Source organism: Dasypus novemcinctus, chromosome 22, assembly GCF_030445035.2.
Source record: "Dasypus novemcinctus isolate mDasNov1 chromosome 22, mDasNov1.1.hap2, whole genome shotgun sequence".
Taxonomy (NCBI): Eukaryota; Metazoa; Chordata; class Mammalia; order Cingulata; family Dasypodidae; genus Dasypus; species Dasypus novemcinctus.
This window is the reverse complement of record NC_080694.1, coordinates 65,646,655-65,673,806: the sequence shown is the minus strand read 5'-3', so window position 1 is coordinate 65,673,806 and position 27,152 is coordinate 65,646,655. Positions and strand designations below refer to the sequence as shown.

At 42.1% G+C, this 27,152-nt stretch overlaps 1 pseudogene; it reads right to left on the bottom strand.

The window, feature by feature from the left end:
• Positions 1 to 7,569: 7,569 nt before the first annotated feature.
• LOC111758644 (protein RUFY3-like) overlaps positions 7,570 to 27,152 on the bottom strand; it is a 109,758-nt pseudogene continuing 90,175 nt past the window's right edge.

The window sequence follows — 27,152 nt, the reverse complement described above, 5'->3', positions numbered from 1 at the left end:
CTAGGTGTTGCAAATTAAATTAAACCTATCTACTAGGCTGGGGAATTAAGAATCAGTTTGCCCTGTAATTTCCCAGTTTAAACCTTTGTCAGCCATAAAATAACGGTAGTTAGTGGGTCTGTTGACAAATTTCAGTAAGTAGGGAAAAGTCCATAAAAACGATGGAGAGATCTTTATGGGATTATGATTAAACAAATTAAGTAATTGTGAATGTGTTTTGAAACCTGGTAGTCAATGTACTTTTTAAAAAAATTATTCATTTTCATAACTTAAACAAAGAAAAGTTTTTAGCTTCCTGTAAAGAAAAAAAGAACATTCCTTGCATAAACTATAATGGTTTCAATTTTATTTAGCTTGGGTGTAATCTCCCTTAGTTTATAAAATACCCATTAGATAAATTAACATGTACAAAATCTTTAGAATAATAAAAATTGTAAGTTCACATTAATGAAATTAAGATAAAGATGACAAATTCTAGATATGCTCTCTTAAATAAATAAAGTAAATTTCTTTGGTTAGTAATTATAATTTAATAATTTTATTTAAATGTAAGATAACTAGTCAATGTGGTGGTAGTCAATTATAAAAAGTTTGTAAAACATCTTCCAAACTGAAAATGTTTTAATAGTTCTAGTTCTAGAAGTCATTGTTAACTAAAAACTTGAATTGGTATTGGTTGAAAAAATAACTTTGTGGTAATAAAACCTGTCTGAAGGCCACCACAAGGTGCATATTTAAGTAAATGGTAGTAAAAAGTTATCTTGATTCTTCTGGGAATCTTCTGTTTTCATTTTAACAATGAAAAATAGTTTTTTCCTTCTATTACTAAAGTAAAATACCTACTATTATCTTCATGGTAAAATTGTATATGTAAACAGTCAATTAATATATAATGTGTTGCATTAAATTGTTTAAAATATATATAAAAACAAGGAATAAACTTTAACATTGTCAAAGTCTTTTGTACATTCAAACCAGGCCTCGAATACATTTCAGGTTGCCTCTCCATGTGAGTTATTGGCTAGGCTGGTCACTGACCCTTCAATTAGAAATATTTGCTATATCAGCTTCTGGTTCTGCTCCTGAAATCAATGGAAACTATGTTGCAATTTCAAGCTCCTAAAGCAGCCAATGATGACTCAGTACAGCCAAGTGTACAATGGATATCGCCTCCAGACTGGCACTGTTCCATAGTGCCAGAGAGCACTATGCACCAGGCTGGTAGAATACTAGAAACTCTAGGATCAACAATGCTGTGACTTGCTCACTGCATGAAGAACATGCTAAGTGGATACTGTAAGTAAAACTTAAACACAATTGACATTATGGCCTGCTCCCATGGAAAGATAACATGTAAAGTATTACAAACCTGAAACTTAAAACTATTAATTGCAACTCTGAATCCTTATGGATTAAGTAAAACATTAGTTAATATTAAGTGCTGTACTTTGATCCTATACTAAATATATGACTAATAATTATAACATTATCTTTTCTATTCTGAATCAGGTACAAAAGTATATTAGACATGTTATATTCCTGGTAACTTTATTTTCTAAATAATTAATTAATATGTCTATAAAATATGGCAATGGTCTTAGGCTCAGCTAACTTAATATTCTAGTGTACTCTACTGTGTAGCAAAAATGAGGCTTGCTTGCTAATAATAGGTCACCTATTAAACAGTCAAAATTACCAGAAATTGTACAATTAAAACTGAAATGTGAAAAAAAAAACTTTATTCTGTAGTTCTGATCCACTCCCACAGCTAAAAACTAAGAAAATTTCCATCTTAGTGCACTAAACCTGAATGAAACCAACTGTCCAAAAGGTGCCACTTCACCAGGAGCATTGAACAAAACATGAGTGTCCATTATTAAACAGTCTGAAATGCTTCTTCAAAACAAAGCTAAGTATCTATTGCAATTTCTCTCTAAAAATAACTTAGGAATATATATATATATACTGTTCCCACCAGCTTTTAAAAAGGGGTGCCATCTTTATAAGCACCTAATTTTGTCTACCTCTATAATCCAATGTCCTCTTTTAAAAGCAAATATTCTAAAATTTTAATTGAGTTTGTTTCTTTCAGAGTGAACATCTTATTAACCATATGAAAACTTCATCCAACTTCGTACAGAATGCCAGATCCATCTTCCTCCAGTTAAAATAAAATAAGAGTTTTACACCTTGTTAGGCAATGACTACAGTGCATGGCCAGCAGGAAGCAGTTACAGAAAAGAGATCATCTCCCTTCAGCACCCCTTTAAGATTAAAGGTGTAAACTCTTTAAGGGTAAAACAAAATTAAAAATGGATCTGGAGCCTGACTGGAAATCCACATGAGTGCCGGTGGCCCCAGAATGACTGCGGGGTGGCCCCCGCCCCAGGATTCTGCTGTCCGGAATGAAAACTTCTAAACTTCTAAAAACAAAGTTCTGGATGCTATAACAAAAATTGATAAGTAAAGTAATCAATCAAAACAACAAACACCCATCCACCTCATAGCTCCAACAATAATTATTTCAAAGCTTAGCAAGTTTAACTTCGGCATAAGCGGGGAAATGATGTGGGCTATGGGTGGGAGGCTCTTTGTCTCTTCGGATATAACCTTAACCTAAGCTGTCTGTCCTGACTTGTGGGTATGGGATGATGAAAGGCTGCAGTCCTGCCCTTGGTGACCATGGCAATGACTCCAGTCCCAGGAAACAGTTTATCAATGCAAACTCTATAAACTTTAAATATTCAGGGGAAATGCAAACCAAATGTGTTAAAGCTTATCTAGAATGTATGAAGTCCATGCTAAAAGCCTACCTAGGATGTGGAAGATATATGCTAATTCAAGCCTATTGAGAACTGAAACAAAAAGACCATTTGACTTTTCTCTCTATATAAAAGGAACTCAAAAATCATGTTCAGGGCTCACGTTTGAGACAGAAAGCTCCCCATCTGGCTGGCCATCAATAAACCATTTTTCCTTCTCAAAATCATTCCTGAGTCCTGGTCTTTCTATACACAAATAATTGAACCTCTCTCAAATTCTACAACGGTATCATTGACTGTTTTATTGCCTGATTCAGCAGTGATTTTTTACCTTCTCCTGAGGAGGGAGGTATAGCATAATTCCTAAAACATAATTAGTCTTCTATTCAACATCTAGAAAAGGAGGCCAATGTCATCATGTAAAAGGAAAGTATTTTTTTATTTTTATAAACTGATCTATATTTACATTTTATATAAATGGAATCATACAATATGTAACAATATATTTAGTTCATAGTAATGCAATCATACAGTATTTGTCCTTTTGTTTCTGGCTTGCATCACTCAATGTAATATCCTCCAGGTTCATCCATGTTGTCATATGCTTTACAACTTCATTTCTTCTTACTGCTTCATAATATCCCATCATGTGAATACACCACTCTTTGCTTATCCATTCATCGGTTGATGGACACCTGGGTTGTTTGTACTTTTGGCAATCATGAATAATGCCGCCATGAACATCATGTGTGGATATATAATTGTGTCCCCTTTTTCAGTTCTTCTGGATATACTCAGTAGTGGTATTATAGGGTCACGTGGCAAATCTACATTCAGCTTCTTTAGGAACTGCCAAACAGTCCTCCACAGTGGCTGTACCATTCTGCATTCTCACTAACAGTGAATAAGTATTTCTATTTCTCCACATCCTCTCCAATACTTGTCATTCTCTCTATTTTTAATAGTGGACATTCTGATAGATGCGAAATGATATCTCATTGTAGTTGCGATTTACATTTCCCTAATCATTAGTGATATTGAACATTTTTTCATGTTTTTTATCACTGTATTTCTTCTTTGGACAAACGTCCATTCAAATCTTTTGCCTTCTGTTTGTTTTACGGTAAGTAAGGGAATAAAGAGTTTATTCAGAAAGAAGAAAATGAGAAACATACACAGCCTGAAGCATGGACTGTAGGTGAATGGCACCTTGCCCATTTTTTAATTGGTTCTTTGCGTTTTTATTCTTGGGTTGTAATATCTCTTTATATATCATGGATTTTTAAAAAATATTTATTTATTTATTCCCCACCACCCTCATTGTTTTAGACTCACTGTCTATTCTCTGTGTCCATTCACTGTGTTTTCTTCTGTGTCTGCTTGCCCTCCCTTTAGGTGGCACTGGGAACCAATCCTGGGACCATCCACAGAATAGCAGAGAGATGAACATTCTCATGCACCACTTCAGCTACCTGGTCTGCTGCATCACTTACTGTCTCTCGACTGTGTCTCTTTTTGTTGTGTCATCTTGCCATGCCAGCTCTCCATGTGGGCCAGCACTCCTGCATGGGCCAGCACTCTAGGCCAGCACTCTGTGTAAGGCAAATCTCTGCATGGGCCAGGTATCCCCTCAGTCCAGACTTTGTTCTGGTCAGCTTGCTGTGTGGGCCAGCTTGCCTTCACCAGGAGGACTGAGAAATCGAACTCTGGACCTCCTATATGGTAGATGGGAGCCCAGTCACTTGAGCCTCATCCGTTTCCCTATCGTCGATATTAAACCCATATCAGATATGTAATTTCCAAATACTTTCTCCTATTGAGTCAACTGTCTTTTCACCCTTTTGACAAAGTCCTGTGAGTTGCAAAAGTGTTTAATTTTGAGAACGTTGAATTTATTTTTGTTGTTGTTGTTGTTGTTGCATGTGCTTTGGGTGAAAGGTCCAAGAGGCAATCTACCACAAGATCTTTGAAGATGTTTCTGTACATTTTCTTCTACATAGTACTTTTATGGCCCTGGCTTTTATACTTAGGTCTTTGATCCATTTGGAGTTGATTCTTGTAGAGAGAGTGAGGTAGGAGTCCTCTTTCATTCTTTTGGCTATAGATATCCAGTTCTCACAGCACCATTTGCTGAAGAGATTGCTTCTTCCTGTTAAAATGGGCTTGGTAGGTTTGTCAGAACCAGTTGGCTGTAAAGGTTAGAGTTTATTTCTGGACCCTCAAGTATATTCCACAGATTGATGTGTCTATCTTTATGCCAGTATCATGCAATTTTGACCACTGTCACTTTGTAATATGTTTCAAGGTCAGGCAGTGAAATCCCTCTCATTTTGTTCTTCTTTTAAGAATGCTTTTGGCTATTTGGGTGCACTTTCTCTTTCAAATGAGTTTGGTAATTACATTTTCTATATTTGTAAAGAAGACTTTTGAATTTTCATTGGTATTGCATTGAATCTAAAAATCAGTTTGTGTAGGATTGGCATCTACATGATATTTATTCTTCTAATCCATGAACTTGTAATGTCTTTCCATTTGTTTTGGTCTTCTTTGATTTCTTTTAGAATTGTTTTGTAGTTTTCTGAAACACATCCTTTACATTCCTGGTTAAATTACTTCCTAGATATTTGAGTCTTTTTATTGCTATTGTAAATAGCTTAATCATTACTATTGTATTGAACTGCTACTGATTTTTGCAGGTTGATCTTGTATCCCATCACTTTGTTGTACTCATTTATAAGCATAAGCATCTTTGTTGGAGATATTTCGGGATTTTCTAAATATAGGATCATGTCATCTGCAAATAGAGTTCTACTTCCTCCTTTCCAATTTGGATGTATTTTATTCCTTTATCTTGTCTAAATGCTCTAGCTAGAACTTTTAGAACCATGTTGAATAAACAGTGGTGACAGTGGACAGCCTTGTCTTGTTCACAATCTTAGAGGGAATGCTTTCAAACTTTCTCAATTGAGTATGATGTTGGCTGTGAGACTTTCATTGATGTCCTCTATAATGTTGAGGAAATTTCCTTGTATAACATTTGCAACCCAATTCCTAACAAGCATCGGTCAAATTGGTCACCAAACCAAAGATACACCTTGTACAGTATTAGACATAAGCTTTATTTATTGGGGCTTACAGATAAGAGAGGGTCTTCAAAGGTGGTAGTTCAGAGAATGAAGTTAGCGCTCTGTAAAGAGGGTGGGGAAATAAAGTACAATATATAGGACCTCCAAATAAAGACATTTCATAACAGAGTTACTTAAATAGGGTCTGGTGATATTATGGGAAAGAATTGTACAGCCTGGGAAAGTTACAGTCTACAATACCATTTGTACATTGTTGCTTTGTGATGTTTCTTATGTTTAATTTGTGTCCTGGGGCATGCAGGAGGCTGCATATTCTGGGCTCAGTTTCCCTTAGGAATGGGGAACCAGGCCCTGGGACCCACTGGACACCACAATACCTATCTTTTGAAGCGTTTTTATCAAGAAACAATGCTGGATTTTTCAAATGCCTTTTCTTCATCAATTGAGGTGATCATGTGTTTTTTCCTTTTGATTTGTTAATGTAGTGTATTACATTAATTGATTTTCTTGTGTTGTACGACCCTGACAAAGAATTTTTGCATCTATGTTTATTACAGATTGGTCTGTCATTTTCTTTTCTTGTAATATCTTTATGTGGTTTTTGGTGTTAGATTGATGTGTTGTGTAATTTTCCCTCCTCTTCAATTTTTTGGAAGATTTTAAACAGGATTAGTTAATTCCTCTCAAAATGCTTGGTAGAATTCCCCTGTGAAGCCTTCTGTTCCTGGACGTATCTTTGCTGGGATGTTTTGATAACTGATTCAACCTCTTTAAATGTGAATGGTTTGTTATGTTTTTGTACTTCTTGTAGTGTCAGGTTAGGTTGTTTGTGCATTTCTAGGAATTTGTCCATTTCATCTGGGTTGTTTAGTTTGTTGGCATACAATTTTTAATAATATCCTCATATTATCCTTTATATTTCTCTGGGGTTAGTAGTAACATCCCTCTTTTCATTTCTGATTTTATTAATTTGCCTCTTATCTCTTTTTCCTTTGTTAGTCCAGCTAGGGATTTGTGAATTTTATTGATCTTCTCAAAGAGCAAGATTTTGGTTTTGTTGATTTTCTCTATTGTGTTTTTGCTCTCAATTTCATTTGTTTCTGCTATAATCTTTATTATTTCTTACCTTCTGTTTGCTTTGGAATTAGTTTACTGTTCTTTTTCTAGTTTCTCCATTAATTTAGTTATATCTTTGATTTTAGCTCTTTCTTCTTTTTTCCTATAGGCATTTAGGGCTATAAATTTCCCTCTCTACTTTGCCTTCACTGTATCCACCCATTGTGGGAAGTTGTGTTCTCCTTTTCATTTGTCTCAATATATTTACTAATTTCACTTACAATTTTTTCTTTGTCCCACTAATTGTTTAGGATTGTGTTTCTCCTTTCCCATCTACTACTGATTTCAGTTTCATTCCATTATCATCTGAGAAGGTACTTTGTGTAATTTATATCATCTTATATTTACTGAGACCTGCCTAGTGACAGAACATGTTATCTATCCTGGAAAAAGTTCCATGAACACTTGAGAAGAATTTCTAACCCACTGATTTGGGATGCAACATTCTGTATATGTCTTTTGGTTCTCTTTATCATATCATTAAATTCTCTGTTTTCTTGTTGATCTCCTGTGTAGTTGTTCTATCTAATGATGTGAGTGGTGTGCTGAAGTCTCCAACTATTATTCTCAAGATGGCTATTTCTCCCTTCAGTTTTGCCAATTTTTTACTCAGGAGAGTAGGTTGTCCAGCTCAGCAGACTTGTGGCCTTGTCCAGTCTGGGGCCATTTTGTTTAAGTCATTTAATGGTAGCAGCCATTTGATTAGTCATTTCTCCCAAGTGATTACTTAGTTCACATTTCTGCTTTACTCCTATTTCTGAACTCTGCAGCTTAAAAGGAAGGTCATGCTTGAGAGCCCTGAGAGCATCCAGCTACTGCCATGGAGACACCAAGGCACCTTCTCCTCAGACATCCTTCTCCAGCATCTTCACAGCCAAGTCCATCTCTTGTGTCATGCGGATCTGTCTCTCCAGCCCCTTTCAACATCCAGTCATAATTTTGTCTACTCCTTTCAATGCTGTAATGGAAACGGTGCTCACTGGGACACAGAGGGTGAGGATTGCAGGCAGGAAGTTTATTAGGAAGCTCTACCAATGGAGGGGATCTGAAGAATAGACTTCAGCCTGCCCTTGGAGAGTGGCGGGTATGACATTCTACACTACAGCATTGGGTGTGGAAACTGAGTACAGCCTGGGTATGGAGTGTTAGATATGCAATGTTATCACATAGAAAATAGAAACCTGTGCCCAGAAGCGTTAGTGCCATTGAGGGATCTGAGGAAATAAAATAATACCAGCAATTAGGAATGTTGGGTATTTGATTTCACCTATATACTACATTAACATTTAAAGGAGAGTAGTGGGTTTCCAAGATATTGTATGTTAGGTTAGTCTGACAGAGGAGATTTTGGAAAACAGAAGTGAAGAAAATTTTGAGTTTTTTTCTAGGTTTTAGCTTGGTTAAATTGTATAATTTTCCTGATCGTCTTCCTACTCCAAATAACTTGGTTTGTCTATAAGAGCTATTGAGGGGAGTGGGGAGTAGGTTATATGGGAACCTCTTATGGTTTTCTTTTAATATTTTTTAATGTAACTTTCCCTGTGTTCTATTAACTTTAATTTAAAAAGAGCTACTGAAGCACAGTATATTTTCACTATAATTTTTATTGCTTATTTTGTGTGCAGTGTTTGATTAATGCCTGAGTCATTCCAAAATAGGGTCGAATTAAGATGCTTATTGGCACTTTCAAATCTACCTGCCAGTGCAGTATGGTAATGTTAAAAGAACAGAGTATTACAAGATGTAGTGGGTACATGTCTTAAAGTAGTTCCTTAAGGTCATGTGGGTAGGTTTAAAGCATAAAAAAGGTCTGCCCATAGGACTATCACCCTACCAATAGAATTTGAATTTTCCCCTGAATGAGAGATGTTTAAGGCCTGATGGAGAATAAGTCTATCTTCATACCATGGTCAACTTGGAGGGGGGTCTGTAATCCATTGTCATTGGAAGCCAGTGTATTGTGGGTGGACACCCAGGAGAGTTTCTGGGCTTAGAGGAAAGGCGAGTAAGGATGTAGTTTCAATGTGGGCATCTTTGGGGCATATCCAGCAGTCAGAATGCTTACTTGCATGTGCTAAGGTTTGGATGGTGTCTGTAAGAGGATGATAAGGGGTTTTTTGAGACGTTAGTACAAAGAAGAGTGGAGGGTAAAATATAGGTTGTTTATCATAGAGACTTTAGTCAGTAAAGAAAAGGAAGAAGGTGGCAAAGAAGAAGAGGATTTCTTCAGGGTAAAAATCAGAAAGATCTCCTTGTGATGAGAGATGTCAAGGTATTGCTCGAGTGAAAGGGAAGAGGGGGTGACAAAGTCGGTCAAGTGTGAGGAGAGAACAATACAAAAACATGGTGGCCTTGAGTAACAACTTATGATTTGGTACCTCCAGATTTAAGTGTAGGTAAGACTGCAGGAAAGAAAGGGAGAGAGATGAGAGGGAAATGGGGTTGGTGGTAACTGGAACATTGTCTCCTCAGTTTCTTGTGAGCTTCAAGCATAGGTCTCCAAGAGGTTCACAGGTGTAGGTATCTTGAACTTCAGGATCTTGTAATTTTCTGTCTTCAGAAGGCAGAGGAGCAGGATTTAAACTGGAAAAGTGTATCCAGACGGAAAGTTTAAAAGTTTTTCTGCAGTGGGAGTCGTTAGGAGTACCTGTCCGCTTTGGAGTTAAAGGCTGGAGTGTAAGGCCTTTAGGTACATCCAGTCACCTGGAAGAACAGGCAATGAGGGGCAGAGGGTTCCAGTGCAGGAAGAGTGGAGTTAGTTAGCTGATACAGGAATGAATGCATTTGTGTCAGGCTGACTATATTATTTTCAAAATCTAATGATTGTGGGTATGTAGGTAAGGGTGAAAGGGCATCCATACATGATTTCAAAAGGGCTTCGGAAGTGTGGTTTTTGAGGAAGGCTTTGAATTCTCACGAGAGCTAAGGGCAGAAGTTCAGCTCATAGAGTCTGAACCTGCATTGTGAATTTGGTTAAGTGTTGTCTTAGGATCCCATTCATAAGTTCAATTTTTCTGGAGGACTGACATGTGCAAGGAATATGTAACTTCCAGGTAATTCCTGAGGCACTGCAAACCCCTTCTATGATCTGAGAGGTGAAGGCTGTCCTGTTGTCTGACTGCAGACAAGAGGGTAGGCCAAATCTGGGAATTATTTCTGTTAATAGTGGGAATTAGTTCCACCACCTTGGGAAGGGCATGATTAAATGATTTATAAAAGCTCATCTGTTCTTGCTTCAGAGCAAAAGCAACTCTGTCTTTGTTTATCTCTGCATAAGCTATCTCTTTTTGCTTGAAGTTTGAAAACAACTTCTAGTATTTCTGCCACCAGATAGGATGTGAGTCTAGGGACAAGGTTTCTTGCTCCAAGACAAAACATCCTTGAAAATTTAACTTTAACCACTGCCCTTGGCCAAATCCAAAAATACATGATATATAAGCAAAAGAAGTAAAGCAGATGCATCCTCCCTGCATATGAATTTTGGTGTCTGAGTCTTTCATTCCTGCAGCAGTTAATGGGATGTTAATTATAATATCAGCCTGCTCAGAGGTGATGGAAATGCTTCAACACATCTAGAAGAGATGTCTACAAAGAACAAGAGGTATTTAACCTCCTTACAGGTGGCACGTGGGTAAAGTCTAGTTGCCAGCCTTGTCCTGGCTTAGAGCCTCTAAATTGGTGGGCTGTGAAAGAGAGAGGTGTAGTGTCTCCTTGGATATTAGTTTGTTGACTAATAGAGCAGCTTTTGAAAATTTCTTTTAAATGTTTTAGAGTTCATGGCAGTGTGGAGTTAGATAAGCGCTGTGAAAGCAGCTTGTTCCTACGTGGTACTGGTTGTGCAGGAAGGTGAGAATGCTGTGGGTTTTTATTCAGGTAAAAGAATCTTTCTATCCTTCATGAACCACCCCTTAATTTGCTTTGCTCCTTTAAGGGGCAACTTTGAGGTTTCTTTGGGTGTATAAGGGGGGAGGATATGGAAGTGCTAAAGAATGGGTGAGATGGTGGAGTGGGAACCTGGGTGGGGTTGAGTTGCCTGTGCTCTGGCTTCAGCATCAGTTTGGTTATTGCCAACAGATATGAGGGAATTCCATTTTTGGTGCCCTTTGCAGTGAATTAGAGGAGCTTGGTTGGAAGTGATGCCAATTTGAGTGATTGTAGGTCAGATTTTGTTCACGATGGAGGATCTGCTAGAAGTCAGGAATCCTCCCTGACAGATGGGGGCATATGAGTGTAGGATGTGGTGTGCATGTTTGGAGTCAGGGTTGAATGTCTATCTAGACCATGCCCCTGCCTCTGACCAGTGCTCTGGGGAGGGTTGTGGCTCAGCTTGAGAGGTTGTCCTGGGGAGAGGGACTTGACTCAATAGGCACACTTAAGGTGTGAATAGCATATCTGGCCTGAGTGGTAGTGCTAAGGTTCATAGAACTGCCATCAACAAACCACGTATAAGTAGGATTAGGAAGAAGGGAATCTAGACTATCAGGAAGGAGTTTGGCAAGGAGGTCAAACACTTCACCACAGTCACGTACGGAATTAGCATGAGGCCATTCTGGGGGTGAATAGGTTCAGTGAGAAGGAGGTGGCAGGGTTGAGAGAACAGCAGTGGAGGGACTCCAGGGCTCTGTAGAAGAGTTGAGAGGAGGACAGTGGTACAGGGACACTGTGGGGCTTTCTAGAAGGGTTGAGAGGAGGATAGTGTATAGGGAAACTCTGGGGTTTTGTTTTGTAGAAGGGTTGCATGAAGGGTTTGGTGGTGGGCAGAGGAGACAGATGCAGTGGCTTTGTGAGTTAAGGAAGGTGGTAAGGAAGGAGAAAAACATCAAGATGACTTATCAGAGATTGTTTAAAGCTTTCTTGCACCAGAATGGAGGCAGCAGTGAGAGTTTTGAGGCAAGTAGGGCAGTCAAGCATTACAGGATCTAACTGTCTGGGGAAGTAGCAATGAATTGATTATTGGGGCCATTGGTTGTGTTAGGATTCCTGGTGCATGTCCCTGTCACGTATCAACATGGAAGGGGAAGGGCTAAGCAGGGTTAGGGAAGACTAGAGCAGCACAGCCATTGAGGCTTCCTTAAGTTCATTGAAGGTGGACTTGAGTGGTAGAGGGCAATGAGGGGCTCACACAGGTGCCAGGAGCAGCTTGGCAGAGGTTTAAATATAGGCCCAAAGTTTGGAATCCAGAGACAGAAAAAGTTGACTAGCCCTAAGAAAGAAATGAGATGAAGCTTGGAATGTGAGAGGGGATGGTCCCTGAGGAGTTGGATTCAAATTGTGGTTAGATGTTTATGTGATGGAGAGAGATGGAGTCCTAGAGAGGTTACTTCAGTTCTGAAACATTGGCTTTTGCTTGGGGAGATGCACTATTCCTTTTCCCTGAGAAAGGTAAGCAGAGTGAGAGTGTGAGTTATGGAGGTTAGTAAGGAGGGGCTGCAGAGGAGTGAGTCATCGACATATTGAAGGAGGGCATGGAGGGAAGTTGGAGGTCAGAGAGGTCTGGGTGGAGAGCCTTTCCAAAAATGTGAGGACTGTCTCTAAAGTCCTGGGGAAGGACTATCCACATCAACTGTTGTGATTTAAGGGGTCCTCAGGGTCCATTCATGTGCAAACAAAAGTGTTTGGGAAATTTCTGCTCAGGGGATAGGGAAGAAGGCTTCCTTAAGACCAGTTAAGGTGTAGTGTTTAGTGTGCCAGCATTTGTGGGACAAGAGGCTGTGTGAATTGGGTAGTAAAGCAATGATGGACTGTGTGTCTTCATTGATGGCTCAAGGTCCTGAAGCAGGATAGAAAGATAGGGAATCAATAGATGGATCTGGAACCTGGCAAGAAGTCCATGTGGGTATCAATAACCCCCAAGATGGCAACTGAAAGACCCTCCCCAAGATTCTGGCACTCAGGAGAAGACTTCTCTAGAATCCAGGAGAAGTCCCAGCTATTCCCCAAGGATTTTATCATTGGGCCCTCCTGGGAGATTGATGGGAGAAATAAGCAATCAAAATGGTAAATAGCTGGAACTTCTCCCCTGCCATTAGCAAAGGGATGGGATGGTCAAGAGTTCAAAAAGGCAGACACCAGGCCAAGTTCTCTCCCTCTGCTCTTGCCCATGGACTTCTGTCCTGCCCTCTGCACACTGCTCTCACCATTTTTCCTCTGCCATGTGGCCACACAAGTAAATATTGGGGCTTTATAATCTTTATGGGAAACTGTAGTCTGTAATCAGCCCACTTTATCACTTTTCAGCCCCCTTCCTCTCTACCTGGGACCCCTGATCTGTTATTTTCTCCCATTTCTCTTCCTTTCCTACTTGAAAAAGTTACTGACCTAACTCGCCCCATGTGCTCTTGAAATTCATTTCTGCAGCATAGCCAAGAACCTAAACAAAATCCAGTAACAGTCCTGTATGAGGTAACAGCTCCCATTTGGCTTCTTCACTCCAGAAAGGGGTGTTAAAGGGGAGGTTATTAGGCACAAAAGCCCAGCTGTGCTGAGTTCATTAATAGTGGAGGTGCAGCAGTGCTCAGAGATGTATTCACCAAGTGCAATGAATGTCTCATGATGTTGGAGGAGGTTGTTGTTATGGGGGGACGAGTGGGGTGAGGGGGTGGGGGGTATATGGGGACCTCATATTTTTTGAATGTGATATTAAAAAATAAATAAAGACCAGAAAAAAAGAAACAAGCCACATGGAAAGGCTGTTGAGCAAAGGGGGTCCTTTTGTGTAGCGTGAAGTGTGTGAGGTTCACTTTTGTGCTGGGGTGCTGCCGACACAGTTGGGGTTGACTGTTGGAAAACAGGTGGCCAAATGATGCTGCTAATTCAAGCTCACCTGAAATGTGGGGGATATGCTAATTCAAGCTCACCTGAAATGTGGGGGTTATTTTAATTGAAAACCTATCTAGTACTCAGACAAATACTTAACTAACAAGGAAAGTCATTTTCTTTCAAAAGGGCACCATTTAACTCCCAAAACATATCTTTTTTGTATAAAAGAGAACCCAAAATTCTATTTGGGGCTCAGTTTTTATTAGGACAGGAGTCCGCTGAGCCCAGCCCGTCGAAATAAATCAACTTCCTTCTCAGAGTTCTCGAGTCCTGGCCTTCAATTCTGTGTACACCCGACTTCTGTACAACATTTCTGGGGGTTGTGGGGGATTGCACTGAGAAGGTCAGAGGCGGCAACAGTTGTTTTCCCCTCCCAGAAATCTCTGAGGAGACCAGGAGGGCCCGGGGGAAACCCAGCTCTGGGCACCCCTGGACACCTCATTTGAGCGCAGAAAGAGGTTGTGGTCTTTGCTGGAGCCCTCGCAGATGAACCAGAGGCACCGGAGGGTTTGAGAGACCCTGAGAATGAAAGAAGAAGCTTCGCATGTCTGACTGGTAAGACCCCCAGGAGCATAGTGCAGGAAAAGCTTAATTCTAAAAATTAGGAGGGAGCATGATCAACTCTCTCAAAGGGGAGGCCCTAGTACTCCTGAGAATACAGGAGGAAGCCGTTCCCTCTCCAGGTCCGAGGAAAGGAAAGGGGTGGTTGTGTGCGTGTGCTTGTGACGACTGAGTGAGGCACAGAAAATCACTTCTGTGGGGCGAGTGTGGAGTCCTGATCCACGGTTCTGGGGCAACCTCATACAATCAAGGGACCCTCTTCCGAATCAGGGACTTATACTGATCCGCTAAGATTAAGAGGTCCTGAAAGCTCCCGCGAGGGACGCGACCAGAGATGGACAAAGCTTAAGGCTTGAGTGACTGTTGTGCACCGTCGGCAGAGGGTGGAAATGGGAAACACACACAGTAAAACCCCCGTTAGGTTGTATGCTGAAAAACTTCCCCCGTGCATTCCGTGAAGATGTGTCTGGCATAAGGTTTCCTCCAGGAAAGCTTAGGATGCTTTGTGAATTAGAATGGCCAACTTTCAGCATGGGCTGGCCCCAGGAGGGCACTTTAGATCCCTGGATCATCCGTGAAGTCCACAATACAGTAACTGGAAATCCAGGGCATCCAGACCAATTCCCCTACATTGATGCTTGGAAAAATGCTGTGAGCCAAAACCCACCTGGTTAGGGAAGTGCATGACTAAGGAAGCTAGAATTTGCTTAATACAGAAACCGAGGAGTGCCATCCCAGGGACCAGACCAAACAATCACCGTGCAAAAGGCCCAGAGAAAGTGCATCCCAAGTCCAGTGCCGATCCTCCCATTTTAGAAGGGCCATATGAACATGAATGTATGCCGCCTTATGTGATGACTCCCGCCCTGGCAGTACTAAGGAATGAAAATGAGCTTGTCTCCCTAAGCAGTGCCCCATTGTCATCATCCAAGCAGGGAAGTGCAACACCCACACTATCCCTGCCACCATTTTTAGTGCCATCAGAGAGGGCACCTATACCATCCCCCAGTTACCTTTATCACCATCTGCACTAGAGAGCCCTGCAGCAGTTTTTACCATCTCCACAGCGGTCTTTAGCACCTTCCATAATGGAAAATGCAGACCAGCTGCTTTTACAGCTGGTTGCCCCTGGCAACACCACTGCAACACTGCACATCTGTCAGGAAGGAGACACTGAGAGGTGACAACACAAACCATGGGAAGCCCTGGGGGAAGAGGGAGCAAAGAGAAAGGCTGCCTTCCAGCTACCTTTCCATTAAGCCCGGACTCCAATTTTTTATGATGCAGATGGCCAGGTTCAGGGGGGAAACCAGACATTCATCTGTCAGCACTTTATGACAATGGATCTCTTTAACTGAAAAAGCCACACCCCACCATTCTTGGAGAAGCCTCAGGCCATGACAGACCTTTTCCAGTCCATCATACAGACCCACAAACCCACTGGGCTGACTGTAAACAACTTATAATGACTTTGCTGAACTTTGAAGAGAGAATACGTATCACGCAGGGAGCTCTAACCTGGCTTAGAGATCACCCACCTGAGGGAACTTTGGACAGTGATCAATATGCCCACTTGCAGTTCCCAGAGGAGGACCCCCTGTGGGATCTGAATATCTCCGCCCAGCTCAACCAACTAGAAATGTTCCATAGGGCGTTACTTAAAGGATTCAGGGTGGGGAGCTGCAAGGCAGTGAATATGGCGAAGACCAGTCAAATTCTATAGGCTCTGGATGAGAGTCAGGCTCAATTCTATGAGAGACCGTGAGAAGAATTTTGTGTATACACACCCTTTAACCCAGATGCTCCAGAGAGCCAAACAATGGCCAATGAAGCATTCATTGCCCAATCACAGACTGACATCCAAAGAAAGCTGCAGAAGTTAGATGGGTTTGCTGGAACGAATATCTCTCAGCTGATGGAAGTAACAACTAAGGTCTATGTCAACTGTGATGTAGAAACAAGAAGGGAAGAAAATCAGAAAATGAGAAAAAAGGTAGAACTTCTGGCAGTGGCAATCATTGAAAAAACCATTCCTGTGTGAAGGAGAGTAACCTGGCAAGCCCCAGCCCCAAGGAGAGGGAAAGGCCCATGTCTAGGGCAAAATCAGTGTGTATTCTGCAAAGAGGATGGGCACTGGAAGCAAGAGTGTCCTAGCTGGCCACTTGACCTGGCCTCTGCATACAAAACATTAGCCAGGAAAGCCAGTGGGGCATCACAACCCAAACACTGGGTCCATAAAGGTTCAGGAAAAAAACCTGCAGATCAGATCATTGGGCTGGCAGGAATGGAGGACTCTGATAGAGATTATTAGGACAGACCAGGCTCCTATTCTCTCAGCCCCACGGAGCCTATGGTCAGAGTCCAAATTGGGGGCTGCACCATATATATGATAGTTGACACTGGGGCTCAACATTCTGTAGTGACTAAGTCAGTTGGGACTCTATCAAAAAGACAAGCCACTATCATAGGGGCAACTGGCAAAAGTACCCAATGGCCCTTCCTTCAAGCCAGGACCTGCAACAATGGGGGAAAGGAGGTCAAACATGAACTCCTTTATCTTCCAGATAGTCACAGTCCCCCTCCTGGGTCGAGACCTGGTGTCTGAACTGTAGGCTCAAATTACCTTTAATGCCACGGGGCAATCCACACTGACACTGGGGCCATGAGACCCTCTGAAAATAGCACTAACCCTTCCTCTGCAGGAGGAATGGAGACTGTTTTGCCTCAGTGAGACTGCCCAATCCATGGCCATGCAGCTCCCCTTTGAAGATGTGCCTGAAGTATGGGCAGAGGGTAACCCAAAGGGGATGGCACATGACATTCCTCCAATTATTATTGAAATAAAGCCTACGGCCAGTCCAGTGAGCATAAGGCAATATCCAGTTCCACACAAAGCACAAGAAAAGATCCAGCTACATATTCAGAGATTACTGAATGAGGGTATATTGAAGCCGTGCCAGTCTCTGTGGAACACCCCACTCTTCCAAGTTAAAAAGGCTGATGGGAATTACCATGCAGTCCAGGATTTACGAGCAGTTAATTTGGCAGTAATAACCCTTCATTCTGTGGTTTCTAATCCATACACTCTCCTCAGCTTAATACCCTCATCAGCAATCTACTTTTCATGCTTAGATCTTAAGGATGCCTTCTTCTGCATTCGGGTAGCACCCCGGAGCCAGCCAATTTTTGCCTTTACATGGGAAGATCCAAACCCAGGTGAAAATCAGCAGCTAACATGGACGCGATTGCCTCAGGGATTTAAAATTTACCCACTATTTTTGGACAAGCCCTGGCCAGTGATCCCAAATCCTTAAAGCAGAAAGCCATAACTGTTTTCTTCTCCAATATTTTGATGACCTTATTCTCAGAAGTCCCACCTATCAAGACTGCGCTGGTGGAACCCATCCTTTTTTAAAACATCTACAGCAATAGGGCAATAGGGCTGTAGCTCAGATCTGCCTACCTCAGGTAAAATATGTAGGTTATAAAATAATGCAGGGGCACTGTGAATTGGGACTTGAAAGGAAGAAAGTGATCTGTAGTCTCCCTGAGCCTAATACCCACTGGAGGCTGTGAGAGTTCCTCAGGGCAGCTGGATTCTGCTGCAACTGGATCCCCAATTTTGGGGTCCTCACATGCCCTTTATATGAAGCCACAAAGGGGGGAGGTCATGATCCCCTGCTCTGGGAAAGCCCACAGAAAAATACTTTCATTACTCTCAGACAAGCTCTAATGGAAGAACCAAGCCTCAGACTTCCAGATCTCAGTAAGCTATTCTACCTCTATGTTCACAACCACCAAAGCATCACAGTAGGAGTACTCACTCAATACCTTGGTACCTGGCAAAGACCTGTAGCATATCTATCCAAACAACTGGACACTGTAGCCCAGGGATGGCCCTCAGGTTTGCAGGTCATAGCAGCTGCAGCCATGCTTACAGTAGAAGCAAAAATTAACTCTTGGGCAGCCTATAATTGTCTGGGTTCCATATGCAGTAATCACAATCTTAGAAGTCAAAGGAACACATTGGCTTACTAACAGCCACCTGGTTAAATATCAAACCTTGTCATGTGAAAATCCATCCATCCAGCTGGAACTTGTAAAAACCCTAAATCCAGCCACCCTGTTATCTGTGGAGCCAGGGGTTCCAGCCCATAACTGTCTGGAAACATTGCAAGAAGTATATACCAGCCGGCCAGACCTCCAAGACCAGTGACTGGCAAATCCTGACATGGAGTTCTTCACAGATGGGAGTAGCTTTATGCAGGGCAGCAACCGGTGAGCAGGATATGCTGTAGTAACATCCGAGACCACAGTAGAGGCGCAGCGCCTCCCAGATAACACATCAGCACAGAAAGCTGAACTCATTGTCCTTACCCAAGCCCTGCAACTTGCAGCTGGAGCCAAAGTTAACATCTACACAGACTCCAAATATGCCTTTCTTACCCTGCATGTGCATGGAGACTTATACAAACAAAAGGGACTCATTAACTCGGGAGGGAAGAACATTAAATATGGCACACAGATTCTGGAGCTACTAAAAGCAGTTTGGGAGCCCGTCCAAGTGGCTGTAATGCACTGTAAGGGACACCAAATAAGCCACATCCCCATTGCCAGGGAAATCAGAGAGCAGATGCTGAAGCAAAAAGAGTGGCACGGGAAGGATCCCTATCTGAAAACCTGGCCACCGCTCTCGTTTCTCAACCTCTTAATTATCAGAACTTCCAGTATACACTGCCTGCTCTCATCCTGCAGCCTCTGAGTCACCGACAGCCGCAATATACTCAAGCTGAGAGAGAGTGGATACTCTCTGAGGGTGGGGCACAAGGAGAAAAAGGATGGTGGACATTACCTGATCACAGAATATTTGTGCCACAAATATTAGCAGCAACTGTAGTTCAAGACTACCATGAGAGCACACACTTGGGAAAAACCCATCTTAAGGAAGTGTTAGAAAGATTCTTCTATATCCCAAGACTAGTCACTATCACCAATGCTGTATGCCAATGGTGTGTGACATGTGCAAAAAATACCCCTCACCATGGGCCCACAGGAGCCCCAGGGGTCCAGAGAATTGGCAGTATGCCTCTTGAAGATCTAGTAGTTGATTTCACTGAAATGCTACGATCTGAAGGCTATAAATATCTCCTAGTCCTTGTTTGCATGTTTTCTGGCGGGGTGGAAGCCTTTGGCACTTGAGCAGAGAAGGCTGAAGAAGTAGCTAAGGATCTTCTCAGGGAAATCATTCCTTGCTATGGGCTACCACTCTCGATTGGCTCTGACAATGGACCTGCCTTGTCTCCAAAATCACTCTAAAGATTGCAAAGACACTGTTCATCCAATGGAAACTGCACACCACTTACCATCCTCAGAGCTCAGGAAACGTAGAGTGAATGAACCATACAATAAAGATTATATTGTCAAGATTTGCCAAGAAACTGGGCTAACATGGGTGCAAGTACTTCCAAGTGCTCTCCTACAAGTTCTAGCCAGCCCAACCCAAAAATTAAGCCTAACCCCTTATGAAATGCTCTTTGGGAGGCCCCCCTTCCTTAATCAGGAATATAAAAGGGGTTCTCAGAGAAAGAGGAAACTTTTCAATAGCTCAGCAGATGATCCGCTTAGGAAAAACCCTACATAACCTGCATCACTGGGTCCAAGAAAGGGCCCCATTAGCTTAAGCAGCTCTGTACACTCATATAAGCTAGGAGATGCAGTTTGGGTCAAGGACTGGAAGTCAGCTCCACTAACCCCTCGATGGCAAGGACCCTATCTTGTCATTTTATCTACCCCCACTGCAGTTAAAGTAGCTGAAATCACCCCATGGATACACCATAGCCAAGTCAAGTGAGCTGCCCCAGGGTCCTGGACCTGTATTCAGATACCCACAGTTCAACCAAACTCATCTTGTGAAAAAAGGGAACACCAAGCCCTGCTCCAGTCACACTCAGAAGCTGACTGGTCCATGCATGGCTGAAGATTGAGGACAGAACACCGAGCTCTGCTCCAATCACACACTGGATGCTGATTGGTCTACACACAGCTGAAGAATAGGAATCTGGTTTAGTCTGTTACAATGCCCCTTCAGCAATTTTTCCTACTTCTAGCCCTGACCCTCCCCTGGTCCCAGGTTGATACCACAGAGTGTGGGCCATGTATTCAAAAGGTGCGTACAGGGGCCCATGTCAACACCACATTAATATGTCATCATCATTACACCTGCAAGGGCCAGATAACCACCTATCAGTTTCAGGGAATCTCTTATAGTGTCTGTAACACATCTGGCCAAATAACCTGCTATGACCCTAAACCCCCAACTGTCTCCTGTAAATGGGAAATAAAGTGCTTGATCAAAATGGGGAGCTACTTTCCTCCACCCCAGTTACTAGCCAGAACCAACGAGTGTCCCTCTTATTTGATGCATGTCAAGTTATAGACTCCAAGGTACCGTGGAACACAGATTGTGGAGGGCTCAGCTGGGAGCAGAAGTATACTCATAACAATAAGTGTATGTGCGCTCCAGAAATGGGAAGTGCAGCCCAAGGGGGGGCTTTTGGTGCAAATACATAGGTGCATACTACTGCCCCTATTGGTCTTGTGTCACCTGGGCCACCTGGAACACAGACACAGCTAAACAAACAGCCATCCTCACCAAGGGTATGGCCCTGGCTAACTGTCCACATGATCAAGGTAACCCCTTAAACCTCACCATCCTTAAACCTGAATCCTGGCAGACTCAGGGAGTCCAAATGGGCCTCTGCATTGATGGTAAAGGAATAGACCTAGGAGCCTACATCTGGGTTGTGTATCAGGAATACCTACTCACAAGTAAAGCCCATTCTGTGTTCCACTCCTTCTATGAAGAAATGGAAAAGTTCTTTTCCATCCCACAAGCAGCAAGAAACCTCTTTATAAGCCTGGATGAAGTGGTAGGGGCAGCCTTAAATGTCTCCTCATGCTACGTTTTGGGGAGTTACTAATATGGGAGACGAATGGCCCTGGGAAACCAGGGAATACAATTACAGCCAACCATATAATACAACTGGCCTCCCAGCTGTCCCCCGAGATAGAATGTGGCCCTTGCAAACTTCTGTCATAGGAAAATATTGTGCTTCAAGGGCCTGCCTAAGCTCCTCTGTATCTGTTGGAAACCTAACATGCACAGGGGGAAATTTCCAAAATTATACCACAAATACAACAGAGCCTTGGGGAACATGGAATGAATCTGACCCGTTCTCATAAATTGTACTCCACCGCAAAGGGCCCCTTTATTGCCCCAAATGGTTTGTACTGGATTTGTGGGAAGGTTGCATTCTGAGAAATTCTCCGAATCTCGTGTGGTACTTGTATGCTCGGTACAATAAAACCCTCCTTCTTCCTCATTCTCTAAACAGAAGAGAAAGAGCTAAGCCAGCCAGTATATCAAAACATAAGAGAAAAAAGGGCTGTCACTACCTGGGGTGGTGAAGAATGGCCCCCTGAGCGTATAATCCAATACTATGGGCCAGCAATTTGGGCAGAGGATGGCATGTGGGGTTACCGAACCCCTATCTATATGCTAAACCGAATCATCCGCCTACAAGCTGTGGTAGAGATAATAACTAATGAAACTGCCCATGCACTAAATTTACTAGCCCAACAGCAAACTAAATTCAGAAATGCTATCTATCAAAACCGTCTTGCCCTAGACTATCTCTTGGCAGCTGGAGGGGGAGTTTGTGGAAAATTCAATCTCTCTAAATGCTGCCTTGAATTAGACAGCACTGGAAAGGTTATTGATGAAATTACAAGCAAAATGGTAAAAATTGCTCATGTCCCAGTGTAAACCTGGAATGGTTGGAATTTAAATAATCCCTTTGGAAGCTGGCAGTCAATAGTAAACAATTTCAAGCTTCTACTGGGAATAATTGCCTTCCTCATAGGAGCATGCACCATCCTTCTTTGCCTCCTCCCTTTCATCATAAACAGAATGTGCATCCTAATAAATGGTATAGTAAAAAGGCAGACAGCTGCCCATCTCATGACTCTATATACATACCAGTCAGTCCAGAGGGACTCTGACAATAGTGATGTCAAAGCTTAATAACTTAAGCTTGGCCTCAAAGGGGGGAATATAATATAGCCTGTGTATAAATTAAAAATTGTTTCCAAGTGTACGTAGTCTCTAGAAATCCAAATAAGTAATATAGGCCCTACATTTTTTGAATGTTCAGAAGGGATGTAAGACTGAAGGTGTATTCAGGTTGCATCCAGATGGAATGTGGAGGATATGCTAATTCAAGCTCACCTGAAATGTGGGGGGGGGGTACTTTAATTGAAAACCTATTTAGTACTCAAACACTTAACTAACAAGGAAAGTCATTTTCTTTCAAAAGGGCACCATTTAACTCCCAACCCTTATATCTTTTCTGTATAAAAGGAACCCAGAGTTCTATTCAGCACTTGGTTTTTATTAGGACAGGAGTCTGCTGAGTCTGGCTGGTCAAAATAAATCAACATCCTTCTCAGAGTTCTCATATCCTGGCCTTCGATACAGTGTACACCCAACTTCTCTACAACAATGCCAGTTACCTTACTGCTAGTTTCATGACGGTACTTCACAGTCTACATTTTCTTCCTTCATACTACATTCTCCTAGTATTTCTTTACCCAATATTGAAGGCTCTTTTTCTTTATGATTAAAAACAGTAATATATGCTCACTGTACAAAATTAAAGCAGTATAGAAGGAGATAAGGCAGAAAGTAAAAACTTCCCCTCTGTAATACCACCTGTTCTCCTCTCAAGGGAGGGTCACTGTTAAACCAGACTGTACAGCTTCCCACACATATGCAGGGGATCGAGGGACAAGAAGGTGAGATTGGGGACTATAGAACTGATGTGAGCTATGGGTGGGAGGCTCTTCATCTCTTTGTGGATAACCTAGCTGTCTGTGACTTGTGGGTGTGGGACAGTAAGAGGCTGCAGTCCTGCCCTTGGTGACCATGGCAACGACTCCAGTTCCAAGAAACAGTTTAGCAATGCAAACTCTATAAATTTTAAATATTCTAGGAAAATGCAAACTAAATGTGCAAAAAAGCTTATCTAGAATGTATAAGGTCCATGCTAAAAGCTTACCTAGGATGTGGACAATATATGCTAATTCAAGCCTAGTGAGCATTGAAACAAAGAACAATTTGAACCTGCCTCTGTGTATAAAAGGAACTCAAAATTCTTGTTCAGGTATCGGGTTTGAAACAGGGTTTGAAACAGAAAGCTCCCGAGTCTGGCCATCTGTCAATAAACCATTTTTCCTTCTCAAAAAAAAAATTTTTTTTAATTTTAAAAAATCTAAAAGTTTGCAAGGGCCACATTCTATCTCTGAGGGAGGGGATACTGAGGAATGTTTGTGAGAAAGGAGGGAGTTTCACGACCATCACCACAGGGGTGGTGTGCTGTAACTGAAGGACAATTAGTTCCCAGACCTGGGGGCACACTTCTGCCCACAGTACAGGAGGAATGTTATGAATGTTAGAGGGGATAGGGAGTGCATAAGAGGAGAAGGAATTTGGTTTGAGAGGATGAGAGAGTGAGTGTGGTTACGGTTAATTATAAAGAGTTTGTAAGAGCATCCTCCAAACTGAAGCATTTAAATGGCTAGTTCTAAGAAGTCATTATTAAATAGAAACCTAAATAGATACTCATGGCAAAAGTCTTCATAGCAGTGAAACTTTTCTGGAATCACCTCACTGTGCATATTCAAAAAGTTACCTTGATTCCCCTGGGAATCTTCAGTTTTCATTAAAAAGAATGCAAAAAGTAGTTTTTCCTCTATTGCTAAAGTAAAATAGCTGCTAATTAATGTCTTCTTGGTAAAAGTGTAAAAGTAAAAAGCAGAGTACTGAATAGTCTGGTGTTGGGTGGGCCCTCCTGGCCAGTGGCAGGGTGAAATTCCTCAGCCTCAATGTGACCCCAGAGTCAGGTTTTTGGCACCAAATGTTAGAGAAATGGCGCTCATGGGGAGTTGGAGCCTGAGGATTCCAGGTGGGAAATTTATTGGGAAGCTCTCCTAACGGAGGGGGTCTGAAGAACAGAATTCAGCACACACACACCCTGCAAAGAGACTTCAGCCTGCCCCCGGAGGGTGCTGGGAATGACCTATCAATAGGCAGGAAACCAAGTACAGCCTGCGGCTAAATGTCCAGGGGGAGTGGGCTAGGAGGTCTTGGAATGACGGAGGGGTGGGTGGGGCCTGCACCCAGAGGGGGTGAAGGTTCTTGTCTGCTCCACTCTGTTTATTTTATTTTTATTTTTATTTTTAATCTCATCCATCATGTTTTTTATTTATTTTTTTCAATTCTACTCAATTTATTCATTTAAAAAAAATATTACATTCAAAAAATATGAGGTCTCCATTCACCCCCACCGCCCCCACCCCACCACTCCCCCCAAAGCAACACTCTCCCCCATTATCATGACACATCCATTGCATTTGGTGAGTACATCTCTGGGCGTCATTGCACCTCATGGTCAATGATCCACATCATAGCCCACACTCTCCCACGTTCTTTCCAGTGGGCCATGGGAGGATCTACAATATCCAGTAATTGTCCCTGCAGCACTACCCAGGACAACACCAAGTCCCGAAAATGCCTCCACATTTGATCTCCTCCTCCCATTCCCCACACCCAGCAGCCACCATGGCCACTTTTTCCACACCAATGCCACATTTTCTCAATTACTAACCACAATAGTTCATGAATAGAATATCAGTAAGTTCACTGTAACCCTTACTGTATTCCTCCTTCCTGTGGACCTTGGATTGGTTGTGTCCATTCTGCATCTATGTCAAGAGGGGGCTTAGATTCCACATGGGTAGTGGATGCAATCCTCCTGCTTTCAGTTGTAGGCACTCTAGCATCCATGGTGTGGTGGTTGACATTCTTCAACTCCATGTTAACTGAGTGGGGTAAGTCCAATAAACCAGAGTGTAGGAGCTGAAGTTTGTTGAGATTCAGGGCCTGGCTATCATTTTGTCAGTCCAGAGATTCAGATCCCCTAGATATATCTTAAACCCCAGCAACAACTACAATTCCAGTAAAGTAACAGGAAAGGCTCGTGAAAAGAGATCACATCTGAGTCCAGCTCCATCATGCAGAAACACCAACTCCAAAGAAGGGCCAAATGACATGGCAGTGAGCTCCATCTGCCATGACCATAAAACCTGTGGGTCTCTTTAGCCCTCAAAAGAACCAATACCTGGGGTTGTATCTACTTTATCTGTCTCTGAGACTCTGCTCAAGTGTGCATAAGGTCAATTCTTCTGACAACCTCCAGACTCTTTTTTAGAGATTCATAGCCATATAAACTCATTTGTCCTTTCCATTTCCCCCTTAATTTAGGTCAAAAAGCATTTTTAACTCCTGTTATTATATGTAGACAGGGATATTCTGCTAGTCCACGTTGAACCTTTAATTCAAGGTCATTTTATAGTTACGTCATCAGCTGGGTACTTGGTAGTGATCCCTCAGTGCCAGGGAGGCTCATCCTCGGGTGTCATGTCCCATGCTGGGGGGAAGGCAGTGCATTTACATGCTGAGTTTGGCTCCAAGACTGGCCACATTTGAGTAACATGGAGGCTGTCAGGAGGGAACTCCTAGGCACAGTGCTGCTCTAGGCCTTGTTCTTATTTCATGTATATAGGCTCACAAGCATAGTCATTAGTATCAAGGGCTCACTGTTGGACCCTCATTCCTTCCTGGTCCTTGTCGTTGCACCTGGAGGACTGCTGCTGCTCCTCTAGGGACCACAACAGAGCCCCCCTGGCCAGGAACCCAGCATTCCCCCAGCTGTTGATTTTAATTGTTTCCACTATGAGTATATCCAAACATTTCTATGCACCCTGGACACATGCCCTGTATAACTCCCTGTCAACCATATGTCCCCTATCAATAACATCCCATACGAGTATTCCTCTGCTGCCATTGTTGAACCACTCTGTGATCCAAAACTTCCTGAAAAGTGAAGCCCAATATAATGCCAGGTTCCCTTAATAGTAAAATGGAATATAGTGATGAGTTTAAAGGTTAGATATAGAATACATATTGATTTGGAAAAATTCTACATCCTATCTTTTTTCTTTTCTTTTTTCCTAATTATTGAGCTTCTCTTCACAAGAGCTACAGATCACAGTAATTCATATAAACAATATACAGTTCTCCCACATATCCAATATAAAACCTTTTCCCTTCCACAGCAATAATCTTTTAACTTATTCATACCATATTTACTGAAACTGATGTACAGATATTGAGACAATAGCTTTTAAACAAGTTAACATTTGTGTTTACATTGTGGTTTATACTTTAGGCTATACAGTTTTCTAAATTTTTAGTTACCCTATATTTTACATTATGGTTTACATTATTAGTCTGTCAGCCCCTATATGTTTTTGGTGTAATATTACATGTTTTATATCCATCCTTGTGTACTCTTGTGAAACACTTCTATTGCCCTCACAGTTACGTTGGTTCCATCTGTCAGTATCTATTTCCCCCTCCCCTTGGGGTCCACTGTGACAGTCAATCTTCATTTCTAGAGGAGCCATGTTCAGAAATACTTGCAACAGTGTTGAGGGCTTGACTTGCTCAACTGCCCTAAAGCCCTGGGAGCCACCATTTCTCTTGAGAGATACAGTTCCTTCTATTTGATTCCATTAGTCCTCCCCAGGATGTGGGTCTACCTTCACTCTCATTATATGGGTCTCTACCCAATGATATAACCCACTCTGGCAAAATGAGCATTCACATATTCCCTAGGAGTCTGTCCTA